The 15,000-nt window shown below is 39.9% G+C and overlaps 1 protein-coding gene across 2 annotated transcripts in view; it reads left to right on the top strand.

The window, feature by feature from the left end:
- The window catches only part of LOC135091076 (G-protein coupled receptor GRL101-like), a 214,069-nt gene that overhangs the window by 42,525 nt on the left and 156,544 nt on the right, over positions 1 to 15,000 (top strand). For both annotated transcript variants that reach the window (XM_063988443.1, XM_063988452.1), the window contains exon 3: positions 11,202 to 11,296. The gene's annotated coding sequence lies outside the window, so the exon portion shown is untranslated. The remainder of the gene's footprint in view (positions 1 to 11,201; positions 11,297 to 15,000) is intronic.

Below are 15,000 nucleotides of genomic sequence, written 5' to 3'. Positions count from 1 at the left end.
CACACACACACACACACACAAACACGTGTCCATATATATATATATATATATATATATATATATATATATATATATATATATATATATATATATATATATATATATATATATATATATATATATATATATATATATATATATATATATATATATATATATATATATATATATATATATATATATATATATATATACGAGTACAACACCGAAAAGTTTCTGTGAGGACAACAATTTCCCGGGGCAGTTCAGTAGACGGAGCTGCACCGAAGATAAATTTCACTAACTTCACGAGTGATTTCAAATGTAAATGTATTTAAATGGATAACACTAAATATATCCTTATCTCAGAGAGGGAAAATCTTGATGATAGCTTAAAAAGAAAAAAAAAGCCAGTGTTTAATTAATTAACTCAAAATCAATAAATTTAATTGGATAACATAGAAAATATATAAGCGAAATCATTTTACTAGCGATATAACAGACAAAGACCAATCCTCTTAGAGTTTCTATGCTTTCTTTCCTTGGCATTGTGTTGCTGGTGTGGTTTATGCTCACCGCTTTCATCCTATTAACATCGGTGCTTTGTTGCCTCACCCACTCACTCTCTTCTGTTATTTATGAACGGTGTCAGTCAAACACAGTCCGCTTCCACTGTGATTCCGCCTTGCGTTTCCTGCGTCATTACCCACATGTATTGTTAAGGAAGAGAAGCTGCAAACTATTTATCATTTGGTCTCTAGAAATTCTGAATGTCGCGAGACCAACATTTTACTCCCAACCCATCATGTCAGTCCTTCAACCATCAGGTCGACATAACCTTCCAGATATTGAACCAGTCTCCTTTTCATAATAATCCCTGAAGCATAACTTAGCGCGGAACATTATTGGTTTGTCTGGACGGAAAACTTTAAACCGGAAATTTAACATCTACTTTATCACCTTTCACATAAGTTAGGTATTGTCTGCCATATCCTTAACTCTCCTTCCAGATGTTGCTTATGTAGGTTTCCCCATCCTGATGTGTGCAGAGCGTGTGTGGTTCTGGTGGGCGCCATTCATACTTCTTCAAAACATAGCCTACTCTTTTTTTTTTCACCAGCAGACGTGTTTCCATTTGTGTGGCCAGTTCAAGTTTTGGGAGAGGAAACCAGTCTGATTCATTATATACATTTCCTCTACTTTATTTCATCACGTGGAGGAAATACGACTTAAGAGTAGGTGAATTAGCTTCTGGGTCTTCAAAGAGCAGCGGGTAGTGATGACGTCAGGAATAATCTCCCTGTTTTCCACACAAGCAGCCGCGCGATCTCATTCTGAAGGCTTTGTTCTCTCGTCAGGACAGTTTTCAAAGGCCGGTGGTATCAGTTAACTGGCTCTCATTGCTGCTTTTCTCTCTTATATGAAACAGAATCCATCGTTAAGTTATCACGAATTATGAAAACACCCTCCTCTACTCTTCCTCCTCTTGCTCCTCCTCATTTTCCTTCTATTCTCCTACTCCCCTAACTTCCTCTTCGTTTCGCCGTCGTTTTCAACGTCTCCTCTTCCTCATCTCGGTGATATGCATGCAAATGAAGCGGATATTTTCTCCTGTCCTTCTCGCTGTTAGGTGAATTACCTCCCTCACTCTCTTACCAGCCGCCTACACTTCCTGCACGTGCCTTGCCTGTGTGTGTCGAGGAGGGCGAGACGCACCATCACGCGTTTACCCTTAAGCGTAATACCCCAGCATTGCAGGACGCTTGCATGACCTAATTTCCCTTACCTGCTTTTTTCTCTTTTAGTGACAAATTATTAAGACCTAAAATAGGGTTTGGATGTGACTTATCCTTCCCTGATCGGTTTTTCTATTCCAGTGATAAAGAATAAAGATACAAAAATAATCTTAGGGACTCATGATCTTTATGGTCGTGATGTCTAAGGTGGTGTAATTTTGTGCCTTCGTGTCAGGCGCTCAGTTTCCGGCCAGAGCACTTAGAACACAAGAAAATAAGGGTAACTGCAAGGAGTCACCATGCCTACATACATGTGATAGTCTCTGTAGGAACATAACTACCTGTTTCCACCTGTCATCCCCATCCATAAATTTGTTCAATCTTTTAAAGCTCCTATACAGGTAAAAAAAAAAAAATTCCTGTACTCAAATCAGTTCTTGGTGTTATTCTATGATGATGTAACCGACTGTATGTATGTCTGTTTTTGCACTTTTTGTTATGTTACAAGTGTCCAGCAATATATATATATATATATATATATATATATATATATATATATATATATATATATATATATATATATATATATATATATATATATATTACAGTCTCACGTTAACAGCTAAAATTATTAAGGTTCTAACTCGATTTTTTTTCTCAAAGGGCTTTTCCGAATAGTAGCGAGGATTGTTTTGCTATTTATTTTTCAATTTATTTGCTCAGTGTCATAGCTGTTATGTCTGCCATGTATGTTTAGTCTCCGCGTCTGGTCCCTAGAGTCACTGTTATTGTTGTTTCGAAGCATGAGTGGAGAGTAGTGTTGCCTACAGTGTTTATATTCTCCATTATATAACCAGATGGTTTTCCAGACTTCATTAGAGGGGAGGGAGTCACTTGGTACTGAGGCGGAAGATACTCAAGTGATGAGGGCCTTAAGTCGACGAGCATGAAGCCAGAGAGACCTCACTCCATTAAGGCTCCAGGACGCTTGGGCCACACGTCACTTGATGGCCTGACTACTTGCTCTCCAAAATGCCTCTAAACTCAGACGTCTTAACTACGAATCAATTCACATCAGCAGGACCTTAACCTATCCATCCATCCACTCATCCATTCACCTTCTCAACCACATCCACCCAACTACCCGTCCGCCTCACCCATCAGTCCACTCATCCATCCACTCACCCACTCAGCCACGTCTATTCATCAAATATTTGTTGCGAGGATGAAAGGAACACGTGAAGGTTTCCAGACCACACACCGGCACCTTGTACTTCGTTGTCCCGGTGTGTGGTGTGTCAGTGGTCTCAGTTCCGTAGGGGAACGTCTGGCTAGATGACCAGCAGACGACCGTAGGTGAATCTCTCTCTCTCTCTCTCTCTCTCTCTCTCTCTCTCTCTCTCTCTCTCTCTCTCTCTCTCTCTCTCTCTCTCTCTCTCTCTCTCTCTCTCTCTCTCTCTCTCTCTCTCTCTCTCTCTCTCTCTCTCTCTCTCTCTCTCTCATTTATAAACACACGAAAGTATTTTATAAAGATCTTTTCTGTAGACAAATTTAATTAGTTATGAGAGAGAGAGAGAGAGAGAGAGAGAGAGAGAGAGAGAGAGAGAGAGAGAGAGAGAGAGAGAGAGAGAGAGAGAGAGAGAGAGAGAGAGAGAGAGAGAGAGAGAGAGAGAGAGAGAGAGAAAGAGCAGTTTGATCTACCGGCCTTCCCAGCAGCAGCGGTCCAAGGGGCGCCGCCAGCCAAGCGTTATCAGGGTGGGGAGGGTTATTTAGGTCGGCGGGCGTCGGGCGTTGTTCGGGCCGACGCTGAAACTGATGGTAGCACGGAAATCCTGTTGCGCCGGCCAGAAATACGTAGTGCACCCATTAAAGTTCTCTCGCCTCCCAGGGAAGTATTTTTCGAGCCCGCTTGTCTGTGTCAGTGAGTAGGGAAGTTAGGTGTTGGTAATTGTGGCTTCCTTTGACGGGGAAAATATAGGTAGGGGAGTGGTGGGTACTGGATCAGGGTGTCCGGTTGAGTGTATGGATCGTATCCCCAAACACTTCGCAGTCTTATTTATTTCTTACATTCACCATGATGCAGTGGAAGTTATTTGGGGTTTTCAAGGGGGCTTTCATAATTCTAGTGAGAGTTTAACAAGGATCATGCGTAACAAAGGAGAAAAAAAATCATTAGAACCTTATTAATCAGCTCTTTGGTGATAAGAGACAAAAGGATCTAAGAATGTGAACCTTTGAGTAATGTTATTTTCCAGGATTATCAGACTCACGGGAATCTTCAAACTCAGCCCAGTACTCGTAATCACTTTTTTCTCACCAGTACAACTTGCAAGGGCCGCTGAGATAATCTGTCTGATACTCAGTTTTTTTTTTTTTCTTGTTGATGCAGAACGCTTATTAAACTATCTCTACAGAAACCTACAAACGCCATTGGAGACCTCAGATAACTTGCACTAAAGCCTGTTAAATCACAAGAGATACAAAACCAGTGTTAAGAGTGAGGGAAAGGAAGAGCCTCGCAGTGCTGTCCGTGTTGAGTGAGTGGAATCCTAGCTGTGTTTACCGAAGACCACTCGAGTTACTTTATTCCCACCACCTCAGCTACGTATAGAATTGGTCAGTATCCGCACTCAGTCCTATTTCCATTGCTAACTCGATCTTAAGGCCTCCTATCTGCTGACAGTCTTACAAAACTTGATAACTGATGGGCTCATATTGCAACAGAGGAAATAGGATTGAAGGTAAATTCTAAATATACAGGAAGGAAATGTTATATGTTACAAAACCTCTGGCCTTACTGTTATCCATTTCCTCTTCGATCTTAAGCCGTTTGATCTGCTGACAGTCTCCTTACAAAACCTGACAATTAATGGATTTCTAGTATATCAGAGGACTTGTGATTGAAGGTAAATTCTAAACCAATAGGAAAGAAGTGTGGTATGCTGCTCTATCTCTGACTTGCATTCAGAAATTCTCTGCTCTCACCACGATTATTTTCGAAGGTCACAGAGATGATTAGCTGCGTTCTCAAGAGTGTTTATCCTGTTAATCTGTCTCTAGAACAGTATAAACTCCTTGAAAAAGCAGTGTAACTTCGTCTAGAGCCTTTTGAAAGTAGTGGATGTGCGGCGCAGAAGTGTTACAGAATATGGACCATATGACTACATCTGGCGTGTGCAGATATAAGGTAGACAGCCACTGCGAGGGAACATTACACCCGATATGCCGCCTCCCCTCTTAATTTCCTGACAGGAAGTAACAATGATATGATTATATACACATATGTTTTTAGTCTCGCTGGAAGGCTAAGGATTCTGAGGACTGAAGAGGGCGGGGCAGTTTGTTATGCACATGGTGTGGATAAATACGCAGTTGTGGAGGAAATTGCTACCACTTGTAATCCACACAAATTGAAATAGAGTGATAAAAGTCAGAAGTTTCACACACTTGAACACTTGTGAAAAGCTTGCTAAGCATCGCCATGACCTCTGAAAACGTTGAAGAATTAACCTTAGTATGATGTTATTTGCAAAACTACTTGTAATGATTTAGATGGCAAAAATTATGTTATTGATTTACTGTGTGCAAAAATGTGTATCGGGCATAACTACTATGATTTATTTATGCCTTTATTTATTTATACATGTGTTTTTGAATGTAAAGAAGACCGTCCAAGGCAACAAAAATTATAGGAAATAGATGAAATGTTCATTCAGTGGCCACTCCCCTAAAAGTGAGGACAAAAGGGTTCCGATCGGGTTGGCCAGTTTATTGACACATATTCTATTCTCTCTATTGCTATACACGGAATAAATAAATAAGAGTTATGAACACACACACACACACACACACACACACACACACACACACACACACACACACACACACACACACACACACACACACACACACACACACACACACACACACACACACACACACACGCATACACACACACACACACACACACACACACACACACACACACAGTATAAAACTATCGTTGAAATTTTTTCTTATTCTTTTTCAAGACCGGTACAGTTAACAAGCGAGCAATCAAACAAACCATAAAAAAAAGCAAACGAATGTAAAAACAGTGGTGAAAATTATATCAACGGTGAGGGAAACTTTTTTTTTTTTTCGTTCAGGGTGTGAGAGGAGAGAATAAAAAAAATACATTCCTTGACACGTATATATCGCTGAAAAGAGATCGACATATTTGCTTTTTATTTTCGAAGGCATAAAAGTGACTGCAGTATATTATGAAGAATGAACGTGGAGGACCAACAACATGGTGATAATATAAAGTACAAAGGAGATTAACTACTTAACCCATTAACTGATATTGTAGGTCTTCTTTAAGCTTAACTAAATACTCTATGCCAAATTCAGAGTCTAACCCTAAAAGATGCCACTGGCGGTAATAATTCATCAGATAGTTAAGATGTTTTAGCGCCCGTTGTTCTGTTTTACCTTCTTTATAATTACCTGTAGTTCCCCAAATGAAATAAATGCCACCGTGTTTAGCAGTCAGTAAGTTAGAGCCTGTAAGGACATTCAGGTCTGGATCGAGGCGTTGGTACCTCTAATGATTTGGTGGCAGGGGTTGGATAAGATCTCATGGGTTCTAAAATGTATATAATGAAGTATTTATACGATGGGAGTTTAACAAGACTTCTGCATTAAAAAAAAAAAAAAGGAGAAAAACCATTAGAATATGACTGATCATTTCCCCGTCTTGTTTTTTTACATTCAACAACATGCAGTGGAAGTTATTTGGGGTTTTCAAGGGGGTTTTCATAATTTTAGTGGGAATTAACAAGGATTCTGCATAAAAAAAAAGGGAAGAAATCATTAGAACCCGACTAATCATCTCTTTGGTGGTTACAGATAGTCATGCTAAGGGAACAAGGCGTCTAACAACATGAATCCGAGTTACTTTATTCCCAGCAACATCAGACTCACGGGGAATCTTCAAACTAAGCCCAGTGCTCGTAAACACTTTTCCCGTGGCTTAAGATATGATGATTAAAACGCTTTTGCAATATTATGTTTTCAAAATACATGATGGTTTAAAATCAACGTGATGAAGTAATGATGTTTTGAATTGTATATCCTGAATGAAGTTATGTGTTATAAAATATATAGGATTAAGTATATGATGTTAATGTATATGATGTTTTTTTTTTTTTCAAATATGATGTTTTGCAATGTGTATATAATGTAAATCACATATGAAAACCAAATAGCGTGAGTGAAGGCTTCATTCTGTATTGTTTAGGTGGACAAATTCTCTCTCTCTCTCTCTCTCTCTCTCTCTCTCTCTCTCTCTCTCTCTCTCTCTCTCTCTCTCTCTCTCTCTCTCCTCTCTCTCTCTCTCTCTCTCTCTCTCTCTCTCTATTTATTCCGGCATTCCACCTCCCATCTCTCCTCTTCAAGTCTTTTCGCCCTGCACTCCTCTGTTCGTTCAGTCCCTGCATTCTCTTCCCCTCCCCATCTCCATTTTTTCAGGTCTCATCTTCCCCGCTGCCTTGCTGGTGGACGGTTTGCCACGGCTGCTTTTACAATACCTCTTAATACTTAGCCCCTCATTGGACGCACATACGCTCCTTCTGCGCCTTAGACATCAGCATTAGCGTCTCAAATTACTGGTGTCACCTCAGCACTTTTCACACCCTTGTCCGTGGATGTAGCGCAAAAATCTGTTTGTGACCTGCTTACAAACATGACATCTCTCCTTCCCCCGAACATTTGGCGGCACAATTATCAAGGTAAAGCGAGGTGGAGATGCTTGACGCTTGAAGATCATAACCAGTGAGTGTCTGGCTGGGCTTGCTGCATAACCGTTTCCTGAAATGCAATAATACTTGACGCAGTGATAGACAGAAAAGCCTCTTTCTGCCCTTTTCCTCTTTTCCCCGTTCCATGATTTTTCCACCTTTGCTGCGTTCACGAGGAGTCAATCCCTCTCTGCATCCATGGATCACATTTGAACCCAGTGTGGCTTTTCGTGTTGTATTTTTTTTTTTTTTTTCAGCTTTCAGACAGAGTGGCAGTTTTTAGCAGTTATGACAAAATTTAACCGTAAATTTATTACTTATCCTTTCAAAGATTTAGATTGTTCTTAGCTTGCTCCTCCATTTTTGTGCGTGTATAGGTGTTCCCCAAAGGTTTCGAGAAATGTAACAGGATTTGCTTTCTCGTTTCGTCAAAGTTAGAACGGCTCTTTCATGTGTGTCGGAGTCGTGCTGGCAATGTGCAGAGAGTGTAGGTGCTGCGGCAAGGGGAGCCTGCCATGGTCACGTCCCCTCCTCGTCTCGTTATCCATTGCCTGCCTTGACTCGCCGTGGTGTGCTGTGGACGAGGTGGCAGGCCAGATGAAATGTGGTGGAACTAAACCAATTCTGCACTCCGAAGTGGTGAGGCGCGGCCAATGCCAAATGTGTCACACACTGCCAGTCGAGTTTATTTCGATATTCTTCCCATTTTATCAAAATCATATTTTGTGTTTATGTTACGTGCTTGATAAATGTGGAATATTTGTGTTTGGTAGATGAATAAATAAGTGTCGGGTCAAGAGGAATCTTTAAAATAACACAAACGTATGAACTGTGTGCAACCTGGGTATGATGAAAATAATAATAATAATAATAATAATAATAATAATAATAATAATGATAATAATAATAATAGTAATAATAATAATAATGATAATCTTTATTTCAGACTCAGTCCATGTATTGTTACAGAAACGACATAAAAAAGAATATAAATGTAAATGGGGAACAAACCATAGAATAAAATAAGCTCCACAAACAGCACATCATAAGACTGTCCAAAATTACAAAAATAATAGAAAATTAATAGAATGTTCATTAAGGACTGGTACATTGCAGGCCAGATGGCTTCCTGTAGCTTCTATTATATTTTCATGTCCTTATTTTGTGTCAGATATTTGTGTCACATGTGAAATTTTGCGAAACGGTATGTCTGATATTAGACACTATTTTACTTTTACGTGCCCGAAAATTTCCTGTTAGTAAAACTATTCAGGCTGATATAGACATAACAGATAATGAATATGACTAAAAGTGGGCCAACGATTTTAAGTTCCTATTGGTCTCTTCATTTCAGATTTATGCCTCACTTTGTGTAGATGTAGAGAAGTTTAGATGCGCTATTTGCTTATACAGTGGTTTATTAATTTACATCATGGAGAGAGAGAGAGAGAGAGAGAGAGAGAGAGAGAGAGAGAGAGGAGAGAGAGAGAGAGAGAGAGAAGGAGAGAGAGAGAGAGAGAGAGAGAGAGAGAGAGGTGCAGGAAAGGATAGAGTAAAAGACAGTCGTGAGTAGTTGAAAGCTTCCCGGAATGTGCCACATACAACCACTTTTCTCAATCCTTGTGGCCTCTACTTCGCTTCCAGACTTGCGACGCGGGAAACCTTTTTGATCATGAACCTTGAATTCCTCATCCATCCCTTTTTTTTTTTTCCCTTCCCTTTCCTCTCTCCCTTCACGCCGACGTCGCCTTACGCCCCTGCCCTTGATGTCTTGACGCTCCAGCAACCCAGTGATCTAAGTAGCTAGCTCTATTGACTCGCCGTACCAGTTTTCTCCCTCGTGTCACTCCCGCCAAGTCCCCAAAACCATCAATCGGATGAAAGATTACGTAAATTTACTAACAAGCCAGTGATTTATTTTTTTTTTTTTTTTGCGTCGTTTTTTTTTTTTTCTCGTTTTCCAGCTTCAGTTTCCTTTGTTTGTTTTTTTTTTGGCCTTTGGTGTGTTTTTTTTCTCTGTTCTTTTCTTTGGCATTTCTCTTTTTCTTTCTTTATTTTTTCGTTTTTTTTTATTTTATTCTATATATATATATATATATATATATATATATATATATATATATATATATATATATATTATATATATATATATATATATATATATATTTTTTTTTTTTCTTCAATTTCTTTGTCGGTGTATGTCTTTGTGTTTAGGGGAGGAGTGAGGGTGTGTTAGCCTCTCTCTCTCTCTCTCTCTCTCTCTCTCTCTCTCTCTCTCTCTCCTCTCTCTCTCTCTCTCTCTCTCTCTCTCTCTCTCTCTCTCTCCACACACACCACTTTCTCCTCCTCCCCCTACCACCATCACTACCACCACCATCACCACCTGATATCTCCATGGACAAAGTTGCACCATTTATCGAAGCCTCTTGCCGATACTGCGCGCAAGTTTATGCTTGTATAGTTTCCCCTTGAGACAGGCTCGTTTTCTTCTCTGTATGGTACCTGCGCACGTTTTCCTTGATGTTACGTCCCCTTGATAGTAGGATGATGAGTGTTGTGGCAATATTATGTTCTCCCATCTCATTTTGCGTATTTTTTTTTTCTCTTTTTTTGTTTCTTAGTAGGGGTCGTTCTTTCTTAAATCTGCTGGTTCTCTGCCTAACCTGCCCTCGTTTTTCTTCCCTCGCGTGACACTTACGACCGTTGTTCTGAGAAACTCGCGTGTCGTTCGTTCTCTGAAGTTGTGTTGCTGCGTCATGCGGAAGTTACGGTGTGTTTGGGTCAGGTGTGACCAGGTGTTTTGCAGCACACACACACACACACACACACACACACACACACACACACACACACACACACACACACACACACACACACACACACCACACACACACACACACACACACACACACACACACACACACACACACACAAAGGGACTAGCGTTCTCAGAGGATCTATTTTTTTTTTCTATTTCACCCCTTGGCCAAATCTCCTCTTTTTATAAAACTCTCTCTCTCTCTCTCTCTCCTCTCTCTCTCCTCTCTCTCTCCTCTCTCTCTCTCTCTCTCTCTCTCTCTCTCTCTCTCTCTCTCTCTCTCTCTCTCTCTCTCTCTCTCTCTCTCTCTCTCTCTCTCTCTCTGTCTGTCTGTCTGTTTGTCTATCTACATAGGTGAACCTGAATTACCTGGCTTTATTCTTATCATTATAAATCAAGGGAAATATAAATGAAGGGTGTTTTTAGTGTACGAAGCTTTTTCTGAAATCATTCAAGAGAACATGTTACATATTTTAGATTTTCCATATCTGCCATGAAACTGTTGATGTCATTCATGCCGAAGACAAACACGACGAAGAAAACAAAGCAGTCATTATGCTATTGCAAGATGGATAGGAAATTATTTTGTTATTCTGTTACAGTAGTTCTTGTTTATTTATCATCAAGATTCACTATATTGAATAACAAATTGAGTAGTTAACTTTTTTGAGCGTGAACAGATAACTACATAGCATGAGATGTCAGTGAACACACCGGCAACGTAAAATACTGAACAATTCTTGATGTTAATAAAGCAGCCTGACATACTTTGGGGTGACACTTTTGTGTTCGGCTTCGACCGGGTTCGTGTTCCTCCTTTGTCGCACGTCAGTCTTGTGGACAGGCATGGGTACATTTGCTTTGTGACCAGCGTGTCTGTTTTTCCAGGTGTGGTTGGAAGAGAAAAGGGAGGAGCAACCAAGAAGGAAGAGGGAGCCATGCCTGTGTCAAGGAGCCGCAGCTGCCTGGATCAAGCCCTCAGGGTATGTGTACAATGTCTTTCATGTCTTTCATGTCAGCAAAACTCGTGTGAGTAATGTGCTTGCTTTCAGAGAATATCAGTTAAGAAAATCAGGAGGAAAGGTGTGAACATGAGTCGTAAAGTTTTCGAATAAGTTTAGAGAGGACTGAAGCTCCAAACAATTTGGGATTTCAAAAATAAACCAAGCACAGCTGAAGACGTATTTCTGCTCCACAGGACTTGTTTTGAAATTCAAGCCTCTGCTTATAAAAGCAAATAATTCCTAAGACTGATGCAACTGAGTGAGATTCACAGAGTGTGCAAGGCGGCAAAATATCTTTATGGCATTGTGTGCCTCACCGGCGAACTGATTTCCTGAAATACTGGAATTTTGCGAACTGAAGTATGTTTTCTTAGCTCAAAACCTTGGATTATCAAAAACAGTTCCTGAATTTTGTGTCTGACGCATTATGATATTGCTTTATACATCAACTGATAAAGCAGTTGATTTTTATAGCGCGTTTATGAATGTTAAATTCTGGAGATACAACAATGATCTTTACCTAACACTCTAGTACAGTGTTAATGGAAGGTCACCAATCCTGTGGCTCCACGCTGTGTTTCTGGCATGTCCTCAGGCGTCCATCCTGACAAAAGTCTTATTAGAAGTCTGCCCAGTTCTAGTTCTGTAATTCAGCCATAATAATAATGCAAATAAGAGGCATACAAGCAAACAAACAAAGCAGAAACCTGTGAAATCATGCGCAGTATTTTACGTGACATGAGCCGCCACACGCCTGCATGGCTCAAGGAATTGATTCAGGCTTGACACAAGTGATGAAAGACCTTTGTCTGGTTTGCTGGGTGTGGCTCAAGCCCTTCAGGTGAAGATGTCTGGTTTGTTTAGCGTTTAAGTGTTCAAGTGGCTGAAGAGCTTTGGAAGTGAGGAAGTTGAGGTGAGTCATTTGTCTGAGGAGAAGTTTTGCGCAGCACGGTGAGCGCGGCAGCCGTCCCCGAGACATGCACGGAATACTCATGCCTCGTGTTTTTTTTTTTTTTTTTAATCAGGAATTCTTTGTCCAGTGCGCTAAGCCTGGAGTTTCGCGGTGTGTTTTCTCACTTCTGTGGCAGTTTTATGAGTTTTGCTGATTAAGATCATTTATTTTTTAGCACACATGATAAAAAAACATATAATTATACATACATAATTTCATATTGTTTTGGAACAAATAGTGGAGATTGAGATGTATTTATTTTTTTCCGAATCAAATGAAAACAAGAAGACCCATCACGGAAAACGGGACTAAGATTAAAATTCGTACTAAACTCAGAAGAACAGTACACGATCTTAAGAAAAAAAAAATAAATAAATAATCGGAATATGAGAGTCAGATAAGGGAAGGTGAGAGCCTTACATGTTTATAAAATGCTACAGAGTTTTGATAACCGCCTCATTACCCTTGAGCTTACGAAAATTGTTGCAAGAAAAATAATATTGAATCATTAAGCTCAATGAATTCTATAGATAACTAATAGCCGTTTCACATAGTTTCATTAAATCCCTTCTCTCCAACTTGTTACAGCACAGGCTGCTGTTGCCATGGGCGCTGAGCTGCCGCCTCATTATTTTTTTTTTTCCCACTTGGCCAGGCTGAGTCTGACCTCCATGACCAAGGTGGGGCCTTACTCTCTTACTTACATTCCTTACTTTCCTCTTTATTTTCAACACGTGCCGTGCCTTGATTCCTGCTAAAGAGTTCTAGAAGATAGAGTATGCTCTGTACTGAGAGAGAGAGAGAGAGGAGAGAGAGAGAGGAGAGAGAGAGAGAGAGGAGAGAGAGAGAGAGAGAGAGAGAGAGGAGAGAGAGGAGAGAGAGAGAGAGAGAGAGAGAGAGAGAGAGGAAAGATATATATATATATATATATATATATATATATATATATATATATATATATATATATATATATATATATATATATATATATAAATATATATATATATATATATTTTTTTTTTTTTTTTTTTTTTTTCTTTTTCAGCTTCTATAAAAAAAAATCCTATCATAGAACCTCGTAAGCTTGTATTGTGGACGCCTATTTCGTCATGTGAAATATTTCTGCGTTCCGAAAGTCGCTCTGTGCTGCTTGAGCCTCAGTGTGTTCTTCATTAAGTAAACGTTATGAACACAAGGAGCGAATGAAGCAATGGTACACAATTTTTGTTGGTAATTTTCCTACTGGTTAGTTCCCTTAGTTTTGAAACAGATCCACAAAAATCTACCTACAGAGCACTTAAAACCTCTTGCTTCCTTCTGTAGTAACTCCTGTTTGATAAGAAAAAAAAAGTCTTAAAAAAAAAAAGATGAAAGAAAAATCCACTTCGAAACGAGAATTTTGCCTGCCGAAACATCCGTGCCACGAGGAGTCTCCGCGCCTCGAGTGTCGTGCAGTGCATTGTGTAAGTGTTGTGAGGAAAATGGTTCCCCTGAGTTTACAGATAATTAAGCGTTTTCTTGTGAACAAGAAACTGGATTTTTCTTGCTGCCTGCATCACTTTAAAGAATATGAAAGGAAATGGAATTTAAGGAAAATATTTGTGGAGTATGTGGTGCTTACTTTTGAAAGGAAAAATTCGAATAAGAGAAAACCAAAACAAAATTAGTGTGGAAAGAACGTGGGTGACAGAAACGAAAAGCATCACTGTCGCCCATGACTGCGTTGGCCCCGTGTACGTTCCTACGATAGTAATGAGGAAGTGGATAATATTAGATCAAGTATAAACATTCTTAGTTATACCACTGATATTGTAATCTTATGAAAAACAGACACTAAGGAAATTCGTCCTAAATATCCAGGAGATACTGGAAAAATAATGCAAAGAAACATGGAAAATTAAATTTTGAGGCACATAAACGCAGTGTAATGAAATAAGGAAGAAGTTAAAACATGGAGAAGATACTATGAGGCTAACGAGGTTGCTATAGATCACTAACTCTAAACACCATTAACAAGCACTGTAAGTGATAAGAGAGGGAAACATGTACAATGAACAGAGATGGAGACAGATACTTAATTAAGAAAAAAACATAAGATTAGAGAGGCTCCCATGAATAGTCAAATCAAGCTCGCCCTGCACATTGTATGACACTAATTGATGAGAGAATGAAGCGTGTTGTACAGTTTGCCAGTGGTAATTAAACGTGAGAATGAGGAAGCCATTCACGAATTACTCGTCATTAGTTAAAACCAGAACTGTCTGAGCAGGGAGTCGGGCACTAGTTACTTTAAAGGGGTACACGGTGCGGATACGGTACCAGTCCCCCCCCTTGGTCCGAGGGGCGGGCATAGAGCCTCTGTGTTCCTCACTCGGACCAGAGGCGCTCTAGCAGAAGGCGTACGTCTGCGAATGGTGTTTCATGCTGCGACGGGCCTAGTAATTCAGGTAGCCAACCGCCTGGTCTGAGGGTGGCGTCCTCAGCTGGAATCCTGTCGGGGGCGAGTCCGGCAGGTAGGTTTCGCATCACCTGTGCCGTCTGTAGGGCGGTAGGTGTGAGTAGTGCTGGCCGAGCCCACTACCCTGTCGTTCCCCTAAAGGGGTTGTCTCGGCCGCTTACTATTTGTTGCTTGGTCACCAAGTGCGGGGTAAACGGCGGTCGGACAAAGTATATATATATATATATATATATATATATATATATATATATATATATATATATATATATATAT

Source organism: Scylla paramamosain, chromosome 3, assembly GCF_035594125.1.
Source record: "Scylla paramamosain isolate STU-SP2022 chromosome 3, ASM3559412v1, whole genome shotgun sequence".
In the NCBI taxonomy this organism is placed as follows: Eukaryota; Metazoa; Arthropoda; class Malacostraca; order Decapoda; family Portunidae; genus Scylla; species Scylla paramamosain.
This window is presented reverse-complemented; position numbering and strand designations above follow the sequence as displayed.